The sequence below is a fragment of the Dipodomys ordii genome, unplaced genomic scaffold (genome assembly GCF_000151885.1).
Source record: "Dipodomys ordii isolate 6190 unplaced genomic scaffold, Dord_2.0 Scaffold4, whole genome shotgun sequence".
In the NCBI taxonomy this organism is placed as follows: Eukaryota; Metazoa; Chordata; class Mammalia; order Rodentia; family Heteromyidae; genus Dipodomys; species Dipodomys ordii.
Window position 1 is genome coordinate 33139805 of NW_012267220.1, and position 13964 is coordinate 33153768.

A 13964-nucleotide genomic window follows, 5' to 3' on the forward strand; every position below is an offset into this window, starting at 1 on the left:
CCTTATTATCTTCAATAGAACTGTTCAGGTTCTGAGAGACCGACCCCCAGGATGCCTGGAGTCCCTCAAAAAAGGAATAGGAGAGAATGGAGCAGGACTTTGGGATTCTACCTACAGTTCTAGCAGAAGCATTCCACACTCATCTGCCTTATACATTGGTACTCCTTACTATCTTTTGTCAGGACTGAGGGTTGAACTCAGAGGCTTGGGCTTAGCTGGTGATTTACTACTTGAGCTATGTTTCTGGCCCAATTTTTTGTTGATTATTTTGGAGATGGAGTCTCATGGACTTTTCTGCTGGCCTGAAACTGCCATCTTCCAGATCTTAGCCTCTTGAGTAACTAGGATTACAGGGGTGAGATGCTGATGCCTGGCTTTACAATATTTTTTAATTAGTGTTGAACCTGAAGAGTTAAAAATGTCTGTCCTATAAGTTATTTGCTGCTGGGCACCAGCAACAGCTCACACCTGTAATCCTAGCTACTCAGGAGGTTGAGATCTGAGGATCTCCAGTTAATCACTCAAAAACCAGAAGTGAGCCTGATGCCAGAGGCTCAAATTTGTAATCCTAGCTACTCAGGAGGCTGAGATCTGAGGATTGCAGTTCAAAGCCAGCTGAGGCAGCAAAGTCGGTGAGACTTTTATCTCCAATCAACCATCAGAAAATTGGAAGAGCTCAGGGTCAGCGCTCAGGCCCAGAGTTCAAGCTCCACTACTGACAAAACAATAACAACAACAACAAAAACCCAGAAGTGGCTCTGTGGCTCAAGTGGTAGAGCACCACTAGCCTTGAGCACAGTGAGGCTCAGGAACAGTGCCAAGGCCCTGAGTTCAAGCCCCACAATTGATGGAGAAAAAAAAAAAGGAAAGAAAGAAACCGTAATCTCTTTGTACATCACATTTATAATAATAATAAAAATATTTTTAAAAAGTTTATTGAGTGCCTGTTGTATATAAGACATGATTCTAGGTCCTGGGGATATAGTAAACAAACAAAATCCTCACTCTCATGGGCTTGTACTCTGATGAGAGGAGGCAGACAAAGATGATAGTAACCCACAGGATGTTCGGTGGGGATTTTGTTCTGGAGAAAAATAAAGCAAGAAAATCAGTGGAGGCGGGGCCGTTGTAATTTGAAAGACTCAGAGAAATCCTCATTCATCTGATCACATTCGAGCAAAGGCTTGAAGTGGAGAGCAAGCCTTGTGGGAAGAGCTGTCCAGACACAAGGCTATCATGAGCAAAAGCATTGAGACAGCACCGGCCTGGTAGGGTCAACGAGCACAGGAGCTGATGCAGATAAAGAAGCAGATGTTATCCAGCATATTACCAGTGCCACTTCTAAAGGACTTCTGTCTTGCCTTGCTCATTCAATGGAAGCCACCTGCTCTGTGGTGAGCCACATCATGGGAAGACTTACCTGACCAGAAACTGGAGGAGGCACCAGGGTCAACAACCAGAGAGTAACGAAGACCTGAGCCCATCACCAGCCCCTGGCCCACTGGGAGGAGATTGACTCCCAGGTGAGCCCTGAGATGGACACAGCCAGAGCCGGAGGAGGGCGTGAAGCACGTGGCCTCCCATGACACAGTGGGTGTTTGCTGTTTTGAGCAGTTTGTCATGCAGTCATAGATGACTGGTATACCAGGGGACATTAGTAAGAGATGAGGTCATGGCTCGTGGGAGCCAGGTCATGAGGGGTCCTCTGCTTATTCAAGCCCTTTGGTATTTCCCTGTTGGAGGAGTGATGCTTTAAATTTTGCTGGTGATATGGGAAGTTGAACTCAGGGTCTTACCTTTGCCTTTTTCTGCTTTCATTATTTTTCTAATAGGCTCTTCTGTTTTTGTCTGAAGAATCAGCAATTCTCCTACTCATTCCACCCATGAAGCTGGAACCACATGTGTGCTTGTGTGTGGTGGTGGTGGTGGTGGTGGTGGTGGTGGTGGTGGTGGTGGTGGTGGTGGTGTGTGTGTGTGTGTGTGTGTATGTGTGCGCACTAGGGCTTGAACTCAGGGCCTTGGTGCTGTCCCATTTTTGCTCAAGGCTAGTGCTCTGCTGCTTGAGCCACAGCTTCACTTCTAGCTTTTTTTTTCTGGTGGTTAATTGGAGATGAGAGTCTCATGGGCTTTCTTTCCTGGGCTGGCTTTGAAATGTGGCCCTCAGTTCTCAGACTCCTGAGTAGTTAGGATATAGACGTGAGCCACCCACACCTGGCTTCCTGGCTTATTTTTGGAGATGGGGATCTCAATACCTTTTTAACGTAGGCTATCATTAAGCCTTGATCCTCCTGATTTCTGTCTACTGAGTAGTGGGATTACAGTGTATTCCACACATCCAGTTTGTTTATTGAAATGGAGTCTTTTTAACTTTTTGCCCAGGTTGGCCTTGAACCAGGATCCTATTGATCTATGCCTCCTGAGTAGCCGATTACAGACATATGCCACCACATCTAGCCTCACTGGAATGTTTGAAGGAGAGGGTAGATATAATTTGATTTAAAATTTTTAAAAAGAGAGCATGGGCTGTTGCATGGAGAAGAGATAGAAATGGGGACAAGCATGAGACCAATTAGCTATGGCAAGGACTAGATGAGAGGTGATGGTGGGTGGGACCATGAGAAAGCAAGTGAATGGAAGTGTTCAGAGCCTGAACAGCGGTGAAGCAGAGTGAGCAGGACTTCCTGGCCCGCTGGGGCTAAGTGTGACAGAAAGAGACGATCAAGGATGAGTTTCAGATGGAAGGATGCTGTTGCCACTGAATGCCATGGCGAGGACTGGGAATTTGCAGGCTTGGGGGAGAAAATAGCAGTTCTAGGTGACTGTGTGCTTCTAGATAATATCTAAGAGTATATATGGGAAGTTGAATGTGAATGTTAAGAACCAGGGCCTGGTCTGAACTGGAAATGTAAACTTGGAAGTCATCAACAGATATACTTCAAGACATGACACTGAATGAGAGAAGTGTGACAAAATCCACCAGAAGATCCTGAAATTCTACCCTTTGGCCATAGGCCTCAAAGACCTAAAAGCAGGCCTCAAAGACATACCTGTATGTGTGCATTCACAGCAGCACTATTTACAATAGCCAAGAGATAGAATCAACTCAAATGTCCACCAAAGAGGAATGGTGTGGTGGCTCATGCCTGTAATCCCAGCTACTTGGGAGGCAGAGATTGGCAGAATTTTGGTTCAAAGCAGGCAAAAGCATGAGACCCTATTTGAAAAATAACAGAAACAAGAAGGGTTGGGGATGTGATACCTAGTGTCTACCTAGTGAATGCAAAGCCCTGAGCTAAAAAGAATCCGAAACAGACAAGCACCAGTGGCTCACACCTTAATCCTAGCTACTCGGGAGGGTGAGAACTGGGGATCTCAGGCCAAGAAGAAAAATCCAAGAGACTCTTATCTCTGACTAACCAGCAAGAAACCAGAGGTTTGCTCAAGTGATAGAATGCCAGCCTTGAGCAAAAAATCTGAGGGACAGAATTCAGGCCTTGAGTTCAAGCCCTGGTACCACTGTACATATGTGCATGCACACACCCACACACACACACACACAAACACACCCACACACACACAGATACACACACACACACAATCCCAAACAAAAAGAAAAATAAGTTGAGTAAACAAAGATGTAAGAATACAATAGAAGGGACTCCTGTCACTTGCTACCACATGGATGAACCTGTTATGTAAACACAAAACAACAAATGCTGTATGAGTCCAATTATATAAAGTACCTGGATGCAATAGATTTATTAGAACAGGGCGTAGAATAGTGTCTGGCAGTGTTTGAGGGAAATTGAGAAGGGAACTGTTGGCTAATGGGTCTATAGTTTCTATTTTTTAAGATAAAAGGGTCCTGGAGATCTTTTTCGATGTGAATACCAGGTGTGGTGGTACATGCTTGTAATCCCAGCACTTGAGAGGTTGGAAGCAGGAGAATAGTGCGTTCAAAGTCAGCCTTGATTACATCGTAAGACTCTGTCTCAAAAAACAAAAACCAAGTACCAATCAATTAAACAAAAGTCCCAATATGAACATGTTGTGTAGTCTTGACGTATACATTTAAAAATGGCTGGATGTTGCTTTTCTTTGTGGAGTTAGAGATCAAACCCAGGGCCTTGCACATGCTAGGCAAGCATTGAGGTGCAACCCTAGCCCTCAATGGAAAAATTGTGTTGTATATATTTTACCACACTCAGAAGCCATTTAATGCAAAAAAAGAGTTGAAATAAGCAAACCCTGGATGAGAAATAGTAATGATATGAAATAGCCTGACTGGTGCCCTGCAATACTCTAAGAGGATGGGGGTGGGTGGGTGGGGGTGGTACAAAGAGTCATCAGCAAAGGTTGAGGACAAGGAGCAGCTGTCAGATAGGATGGAATGTACCAGGAGAGCCAGGGGTCTGGAAACAAAGGGCAGACACAGTACAGGGCGAACCTTGGGCTGCACGGACAGCTCACCAGTGGCCTAGACAGGAAATGGGTCTCAAGGAATATGGGGCAGAAAGGCTGAGACTGGCTGGGGGAGGGGAGGGGAGTGGGAGACAGTGCGTATCACTTTGTCCCACAGCAAGGCTGGGGAATAGAGGCCTCACCTAGTTGTACCTGATGCTTGGGGAAATTTGGAAGTGGATGTGAAAGCTATGGGAAAGATGAATGGTTAAGAACACTAGCCAGGAAGGGTGAATTGCCAGAGTGTGTGGAAGCTTGAGCTGGTTTGTGTGTATATGAGTCACAGAGATAGAAGACAATTCATAGAGGTCTGGGTGACTCTACACCGTAGTCTTTGCTCATCACCCATGGCTCAGGGCTCCTCAACATGCAGACAGATCTGGAGAAATCCTGCCCGGAATGGGTAATTCCACATATGGAATTTCCTCCTCCTGTTATCTTCATGCTAGTTTTAAAACATAGAAAGAGCAAGACACCCTGACCTGGCTTGCTGCACTCACAGGGTCCAAGGTCTTGCTGTGAGTGTTTGTGGGCTCCACAAAAATCATGAGGAGAAGGGGGACCATGAGACGGGGTACTGAGTTCAACTTTGGAAGTCTACATGATGAAACACAAATGCTCCTGGTGAAAAGGAGCTGGCTGGTAGGAGGATCCCAGTCTGAGGTGCAGCCTCAGGAAAAAATGCAACCTCCATTTAAAAAAGCATCAAGAGGGCTGACAGTGAGGCTCAAGTGGTTGCTCGCCTGCCTAGAAAGGTCAAGGCTCTGAGTTCAACTCCCAGAATGGTCATAAAAAGGGAAGGAAGGAAGAGGGAGAGGAAAAGGGAGGCGAGGGGAAGAAAGAAAGGAGAATAGGCAAACATGGAGAGGAAATGGGTGAAGAAAGATGGACCGGAGAGAAGGGCAGAGTAGGTGTTACAGTTTGAATGCCTACCCCAAAAGTTCCCAGGTTTAAACGTGATCCCCACAGCCACAGGCTCATGGTGCCTGTAGCCGGGGCCTCCATGAGGTCGTGGATCCCGTGGCAGGTCGCGTCTTAAGGATGGATGCCCAGGATGGCCTTGGTGGCTTTCTAAGAAGAGGCAGCACAACTACAGAGCACACTTGCTCAGTCCTCTCACCTGATCCCCTCTGCCATATTTTCACGTGGCCTGGAGAAGGCTCTCTCTAGGAGGTACACAGATGCCAATGTCCTCGCCATCTCCTCAGACTACAGAACCAGGAGCTAATTTATAAAAATTACATCCTATAAATTCCACGCCTGTGGTACTCAGCTGTAACAACAGAAGATGGATTACAACAGGTGGAACATTTGTGTAGCATGTGTAAGGCCCTAGCTCAACCCTTAGTGCCACACAACTAACAACTAGTTCACTACCTAATTAGCTAGCTACTTACCTGATTTTTTTTTCTTTTGTGCTGGTACAAGGGCTTGAACTCAGGGCCAGGGTGCTCTCCCTTAGCCTTTTTGGCTGAAAGCTGGTGTTCTACCACTTGAGGCTGTACTTCCACTTCCAAAGTTTTGGTGGTTAATTGGAAATAAGAGTCTCTGATTTATCTTCCTGGGCTGGCTTTGAATGGTGATGCTCATATTTCAGCCTCCTGAATAGCTAGGAACACAGGTGTGCACTACCAACACCTGGCAAAGTAATAACGTTTAAAAGTCAGCAGAGGAAGAGGACAGACTACTCCTCAGCCATTTGAAGGGACGCTCTGGGGGAATGGAGCTCAGCTGGAAAGCCTGTTTGGTACTTGAGCTATGTGCCTGCTTGGCCTTCTCTAGGTGGACTTCATCCCAGGATGTGTGATCCACTGCATACAGGCCCACAAGTTGAAGGGAGCCAGGCAGGAGGCAGAGCCTTGGCTTAACAACAGCTTGTGTCTGGGCAAAGGCCATTAGGACACCAATGGCCTGGCCTGCCACACTGCAGGCCAAAGCATCAGGTCTAGGTGACAGGCTTAGCCACTGTGCCAGCCCTCTGGCCCAGGAATGCCTGGGGTTCCTGCCCTGGGGGAGCCTCCTGAACCCCTCCTGCAGACACTGCTTGGAGGCCTGGAGGATGAGATAGCCCCACTGCTCTGAGTTGTTAGGCACTGCTGAGACCTTGGGTCCAGAGCTCCAGATTGTAGCAGGAACCAGGAGCACCCTTCAGTCCTTCTGCTTTCTGCACAGAGGATTTGATTTCAGGCCCGAGTCTTTAAGGCAATTCCATGGCTATAAAAGCACATTTGGCAGGTTTTGAAAGAGGTAAAGTAATTGCCCATTCATGCCAACAGCTCATTAGCTCAAGCTCAATGCTTTGGTGCAGACAGCCTGCCTCACACCCTAGGCAGGGGGTGCCTTGCTCTGCTGCCAACTGGGTAGGGTATCTACAGCCTGGCTTGCTTGGCCGCTGGCCACTTGTCCGGCCTCACAGACCTGGAGACAGTTGTTCATGGGGACAGAGGCCACGTGGGTTCTGAAATGCCTCCAATTTTCATACTCTTGGCTTCCAGCTAGGCAGTGGAAAAGCAGAGAAAATGGAGATGGAAGAGGCCTGGCTGGCAGGGCCTCAGGGGACTCTGATCCCCTGGACAAGAACAAGAGCCTAGAAAATGACTGTGTTCACACAGGAGGGTGAGAATGATCTCACTGGGATCTGGGAAGTCCTTCACTGCAAACATGGCTGCTGGCTTCACCTTCCTACCACCCCATCTCCCCGTGGGAAAGAACTTGACTTAGAGTGGAAAGATTTCTCCCTGGATAATTATGCTTTGACTCTTTACCAAAAGCTTGACTACAGGAAAGCTAAGTGAGCTTTCTGAGCTTCTATTTCCACCATATCTATATTGTGATTGTTAGGATAAGGATTCAGATGTATAGTGGGCAGAGTTCAAGATTAGTGAGTTTTTGCATTCACTCTTGTAATCCTAGATAACTTTTATCTCTAATTAACCAGTAAAAATGCAGAGAGAGCCGGGCGCCGGTGGCTCATGCCTGTAATCCTACCTACTCAGGAGGCTGAGATCTGAGGATCGAGGTTCAAAGCCAGCCCGGGCAAGAGAGACTGTGAGACTCCTATCTCTAATAAACCACCAGAAAACCGTAAGTGGTGCTGTAGCTCAAGTGGTAGAGCGCTCGCCTTGAGCTGAAGAGCTGAGGGACAGCGCCCAAGCCCAGAGTTCAAGCCCCATGACCGACCAAAAAAAAAATTTTAAAAAAAATGCAGAGAGTGAAAGAGACAGAGAGTGTGAGAGAGACACAGAGAGAGAGAGAGACAGAGAGAGAGATGCTCTGAGTTCAAGCCCCAGTGTAAGCACACACACACACACACACACACACACACAAACTGTGTTTCACAATGGAGCCTCCTACAATGTGGCCAGTTGAATCTGGCTACCAGGACTATTTTAGGACTCTCTAGGTCCATGTGACACAAGTGGAGAAGTTGCCTTTGGGGCTGCTGGTTGGGTCTGTATGGGAGAGCAGGCTTGTGCTGGCCCAGCTGCCTGCTGGGATCAGGAAGCTCTCCCAGTGGGGTAAGGGCAGCTGACGAAGAAGACCGTCTAGTAAACTTCATACATTTCTGAAGCTTATTTTTTTTTGGGGGGGAGGGGTCTGGTTGTGGGGCCTGAACGCTGGGCCTGGGCGCTGTCCCTCAGCTCTTCAGCTCAAGGCTAGCACTCTACCACTTGAGCCACAGTGCCACTTTTGGCTTTTTTCTTTTTGCTTATGTGGTGCTAAGGAATCGAACCCAGGGCCTCAGGCATGCAAGGCAAGCGCTCTACCACTGAGCCACCTTCCCAGCCCCCATTCCTGAAGTTTACGCAGTTTTCCCAGGGAAAATACTGACTAGAGCATCTTAGGTTGGCCCTGAATAGGACAACTCTATGCCCTGGCCTTGTTTGGAGGCTTGGCTGCAGCATTTGGGGCTAAGCTGCCCATCACTCTAGGAGTTACCTTTAGAGGCACAATGGTAGAGAACTCACATCTAGGAATAGGAGCACCCTTTACTGAATTTCCAGAAAAAGCCAAAGGGGCAGAGTTTCAAAGTCAGGGCACTCTCAAGGCCAGATGCCCCTAAATGCCACAAGGACAATGTCTGGCTGGTCCCAAGATGGCCAGAGCGCATGGAAGGGAGAATTGCTGGGGCTCCCATTTCCTTCATAGAAGAATCAGAAAATGAAATCATCTTGCTTTGGATTTTTCACTTGGGAGTCTGGCACTGGGTGGGCACTTAGCCAATGTTCATTCAGAAGAGTGAGCCAGTGAGAGTTCTCGTGAGAGAATGAGTGAGTGGTATGGGCTTCTGTCTCTCTTTTATCTCCCCCATGTTCTCTCCCTATTGAAGCAGAGGAGGACATAAAGTAAATGAGTTACATACTTACAAATATTTTGATGTTATTCTTTGTCTAGGGATAGCTCCTTTATTCATTTATTGACTGGTTCAATTAACTCAGAACTATGTACAATATTAGGCATTTTAAAATTGCTTCTTTGAATTATCACTTTCAAAAGGCATCAAGACAAATAAATAAGAATGGAACCAAGTAGCTTAGAGTGATAGATGGGGTCGGGAGAGGTGGGGGAGAATGATGGAAGGGGTGGCATTGATTGAGATGCATTGCGCTCATAAACTGACATGTTGAACTGAAACCCTACCTACCTAATGCTAATTTAAAAATATATAAATTAAAAAAGAAAAACAATAAAATTATACAGGAAGAAATAAAATTAGGTTCACAGATGACAATGGGTACCTGAAAGACTCCTCATATAAACTCAGAATTTAGATATGAATGTAATAATGTCACTATCTATAAGGGCTAAAGGGTAGTTCAGTGTTGGAGTTCTTGCTTTGCATGTATAGCCCCCTGAGGTCAATCCCCAAGACTCCAAATAAGAAAAGAAATTTATGCCTATTTTGACAGCATGCTTGTGCACACACATGCATGCGCACACATACACACACACAAATTAAATAATTTGTAACAAATCTAACAAAAGATATGCAAGGTGGTTTCACCCAAAATGACGCAACACTAGTGGCGCTGTAGCTCAAGTGGTAGAGCATTCACCTTGAGCTGAAGAGCTGAGGGACAGCGCTCAGGCCCAGAGTTCAAGCCCCACGGCCACCAAAAAAAAAAAAAACCAAAAAACAAAAAACCCAAAATGACACAACATTACTGAGAGGAATTGAAGATGTTCGGGGAACATGCTCTGGATTCCACAGTGGAGTGGAAGGATGGGATGGGAAGGATGGGTGGGAATCTGACCATCTCCCCATCCTTCCCTTCCCTCCTCTCCCTCTCCCTCCTCTTCTCTTTTGTGAGCCCCTTCTCTCCCTCCCTCCATATCTCTCTCATCTTTTCCCCTCACTTTCTTACCTTCCCTCCCCATTTCAAATGTCCATCCTCAGATCTCAGCCTCCTGATAGCTAGGATTACAGACATGAGCTATCCATATCCGCTGACTTGCACGTGGCAAAGTTCCAGAATATATTTCTCAGCCTAAGAATCCCAGCTCTGGACTCAGTGTTTCTCCTGGGCATAGGAAAGACATTGCCGTCATTTCTCAAGTTGGAAACATACCCGATAGATAACCAGTGAGGACAAGAGGTATCTAACAGTGTACCTGCATGTCATAAACCCTCAATAAATATCAAATTTCCTTCACTCACTAGGGCGCAGCCTGGTTTGAGGATCCTTTGGGGGGATACGAAAAACTCCAGGGTACCATCTCAGCCTTTATAGAGCTTAGAGTCAACAGGTTTTAGCTATGAATCCAACAGAAGAAAAGAGCAAGAAAATCCTCCCTGCTGAGCCCCTCTAGATGCAAAACCAGAGACTCCAGTCTTGTCGGCTAAGCCCCTCCCCCGCCCACCTCTCTCTATCCCCCCCCCCAGCTTTAATCTCTTTAATTATTTCTTCATGTGTGCTCCGGAGAGCTGCTATTTTTATGGGTAGAAGTCCAACCTTCCCTCTCTCAGCACCACCAGGGCAGTGCAGACAGGGCTGGAGTCAGGCTCCAGCGAACAGAGATTACATAGATATATAGAGAGTGCAGATGAAGCGAGCAAGCAAATGTGGTTGCTGCTGAGGCTGCAGAGAAGCTGTTAAGTGCTGGAGATTTAAAGCTTTATTCGCCTCAGTTCTAACTTCAAGCCCTTCTAAGCCCTGTCTCCCAGACGACAAAACTCAGACCAGCTGCACAAGAAAGGATATAGCTCCCACTGGAGCCTTGGATCTGATGTAGAGGGTGCTTAGAGGAAGCATCACAAAGGATGCAGTGGAACAGTCAGAGTTTTATTTCTGGAGAAAAGTTCTCTGTGGAAGAGAAGGCTAAAGACAAAGAAAACACTCATCTGTCACCACTCCCAAATACAAAGGATGGAGCAAGAACTGGGGCCTAAATAAGGGCAGGAAACCTGGCACTAGTAGCTCAGACCTGTAATCTTAGCCGCTCAAGAGGCTGAGATCTGGGCAGGGAAGTCTGTGAGACTTATCTCCAATTAACCACCAAAAATCTGGAAGTGGAGCTGTGGCCCAATTGGCAAAGTGCCAGCCTTGAGTGTAAAAGCTAAGGGATAGTGACCAGTTTCTGAATTCAAGTCCCACTACTGGCACAAGGAGAAAGGTTGTTGGAAAAGGGGTTGGAGGGAGGAGGGGGGAGAGAAAGGGAGGGAGAAAGGGAAGGAGGCGGAGGGAGAGGAAAAGGGAGAGAGAAAGAGGGAGAGAGAAAATAATCTGGGCAGTCTGGAGTAAGGTATATTAGGTTTCCATGTGAAATGGCAGCATGGGTCATTGGGACTTTTCTATCTAGGTCTCCTATGGGAACAGATACAACTTTAAGAACCATGGTAGAAAAAGCTTGAATCTGAGGAAGCAGCAACAGAGAAAAGACTCTGTAAAGTAGCAATGGGAGGGACTGGGGAAGCTGAAGAACAATGGGGAGGAAGAAAATTTCATCAGCCTAGAAACAAGGAGAATTTTTAGGGTCAAACTAGTGATGTTTATTTGATATGTTTTGGTGGCAGGCACTGGGGTTTAAATCAAGGCCTCAAGCTTTCTAGGCAGTCTCTCTGTCACTTAAGTCATAGACTCAGCCCAAGCTGAGCCATCTTTAATGCAAGGTACTGTGCTTTGGACCTTAATTCCCCGCCCCTCTGCCCCCAAGGCCTTTGTATTAACTACTAGATCCCCAGAGAGGGGACGTTTGAAGGTGGTGGGAGCTTTAAGAGGTGGAGTCCATGGGAGGTCTTTAGGTCATTAGGGGCGTGCCCTTGAAGGTGAATGTGGGATTCTTGGCCCTTTCTTGTCTTCTCTTTTGCTTTCTGGTTATGATGTGAGTAGCTTTGCTCTGCCATGTGCTGTCTACCATGATGTGCTGCCCTTACACAGGCTCAAAGCAAAAGAACCAACCAGTCATGAACTAGAAACCTACAAACTGACACCTTTTTTCTTTATAACTTAATTACCACAGGTATTTCATTATACTGATGGAAAGCTGACTAATACTTAAGGGCAGTTGGGTTGATCTTAGGCTTGACTAAATAAATCCTGTCTGTTCAGTTTGAGCATCTGAGGGCCAAGAGTTGTGGATGCCAGCTGTGGATGCATTATCTTCTAGTGCTGGGGTGATGCAACCACAAGATCTCACATAAGCTCAGCAAGCACTCCACCACTGAGCCACCCTCACCTCTGCTTGCTTTGTCTAAGGAGGGGTTTTCTGGGGTAGTTTGGGAGCTCACTAGCACTTAGGCTTAGTAAGGATCTGAGAATAGAGGGTTGCTTTACTTTCCTTCCCAAATGTGTGATTGGATAGAAAGAACTCTGCATTTTCCTCTTGAAAATGTCTGCTGTACATGGTAAAATGGAACTTGCTTCCTGAGACCAGCTGCAATAGTAAACAAGAGCCTGTGTGGCCTGTGGTGACAGGGCTGGCCTCCTACCCTGAGCCACGCTCATGGCCTGGGCCCAGCTTGCCTGAGCACCTTGAGGAATTTTATAGAAGCATCTCTGGAGAGTTGAAGCAGGGAAGTTTGAAGGTTTTCTCTTTTCCCAAAGCCTTCTTAGCAACCAGCTCTTCCCCATTCACTGGGGACTTCCTGTCAGTGTTTTGCCTTCTACACCAAGGGGTGACTGTCAGAGAAAAAAAAGCCAACATTTTTATCTATTCATCTAAGAAACAGGAGTGTTGCATGTCACCTCTATCCCATAGCTGCCAGAAAAGTACTGGGCAAATTTGTTGCTATGATGTCAGAAGCAGGTCATCTTTTGTACTTAAGACCACAATTTCTTCTTATTTCTTTGGATGGATCCATTTAAACATCTCCTTTCCTGTGTCAATTCTACCTTTCTCTTTCTTTCTTTTCCTTTTTTCTATTTGGCGGTGCTGGTATTTAAACTCAAGGCCTTACTCTTGCTAGGCAAACACTCTATTCCTTTCTACTCTAGTTATTTCTTCACATAGATTTGCATTCTTTTGCCCAGACCAGCCTGGGTTGGTCTCCTATTTATTGAGATGGGTTCTCAATGAGTTTTATTCCCAAATTGACCTTGAATCATGATTCTCCTCTCTGCCTCTGGAGAGGTATATAACCACGTCCAGAGTCACCTGGTGTCCTGCTAAAAGGAGAGTAAGCATAGGACTAAATCAATTATACCTTAACTTCCATGCTCTGGACCATGCAAAGCAAGTTAATGAGACCCAAAGAAGAGAATGGTCCATGGTCATCCTCTCTATGCAAACAGACAGGATTCACGAAGCTGAGAACTTCTGGTGCTTTGTTACCAGGTAGTTAGGGCTAGAAAGAAAAGAAAACAGCTCACTCTGCCCTCCCCTGTCCTTTCAGGCATAGCTTGCTCTTGGATCTAGCCAGATGTCCTGCAATAAGATGAAACTTCTCTTAGTTCCTACAACATGGGGAAGTTGTGGTCTAGGGTAGAATGTGCTCAAGATCACAAAGCAGGTCCTTGGATGACAAGTGGCACATAAACCTTGCAGAACTCTGGGACTTCAACGAAAAAGAAGATGGTTTGTATGAGACAATAAGATGGGTTATATCCAATCTCTCTCAAGGAAGGTTTAAAAGGGACCTGGTAAGCTGGGCACTGGTGGTTCATACTTGTAACCTAGTTACTCAGAAAGCTGAGATTTAAGGATTACAATTTGAAGCCAGCCTACGCAGGAACTCTTATCTCCAATCAACCAGCAAAAGGGTGGAAGTAGAGTGTGGCTCAAATACTAGAGTACTAGTACTAGTAAAACAGGTAAGGGAGAGAGTATCATAGTCCTGAGTTCAAGCCCCAGTACTGGTTTACCACCCCCCCAAAAAAAAGTGTGTGTGTGTGTATGTGTGTGTGTGATGGTCCCCAAAGAATCTAACAGCAGAATTAAGGAGAGGGGAACTTCTCTTGAGAAAGTAGGCCTTTCCTACGGCCCTTCAAAATGCTTGATTATATGAAGGGTTGGCCTGAGGGTACCTAGCCTACAGCTCTGAGAATTTGGTTCTCTGTGAGAAT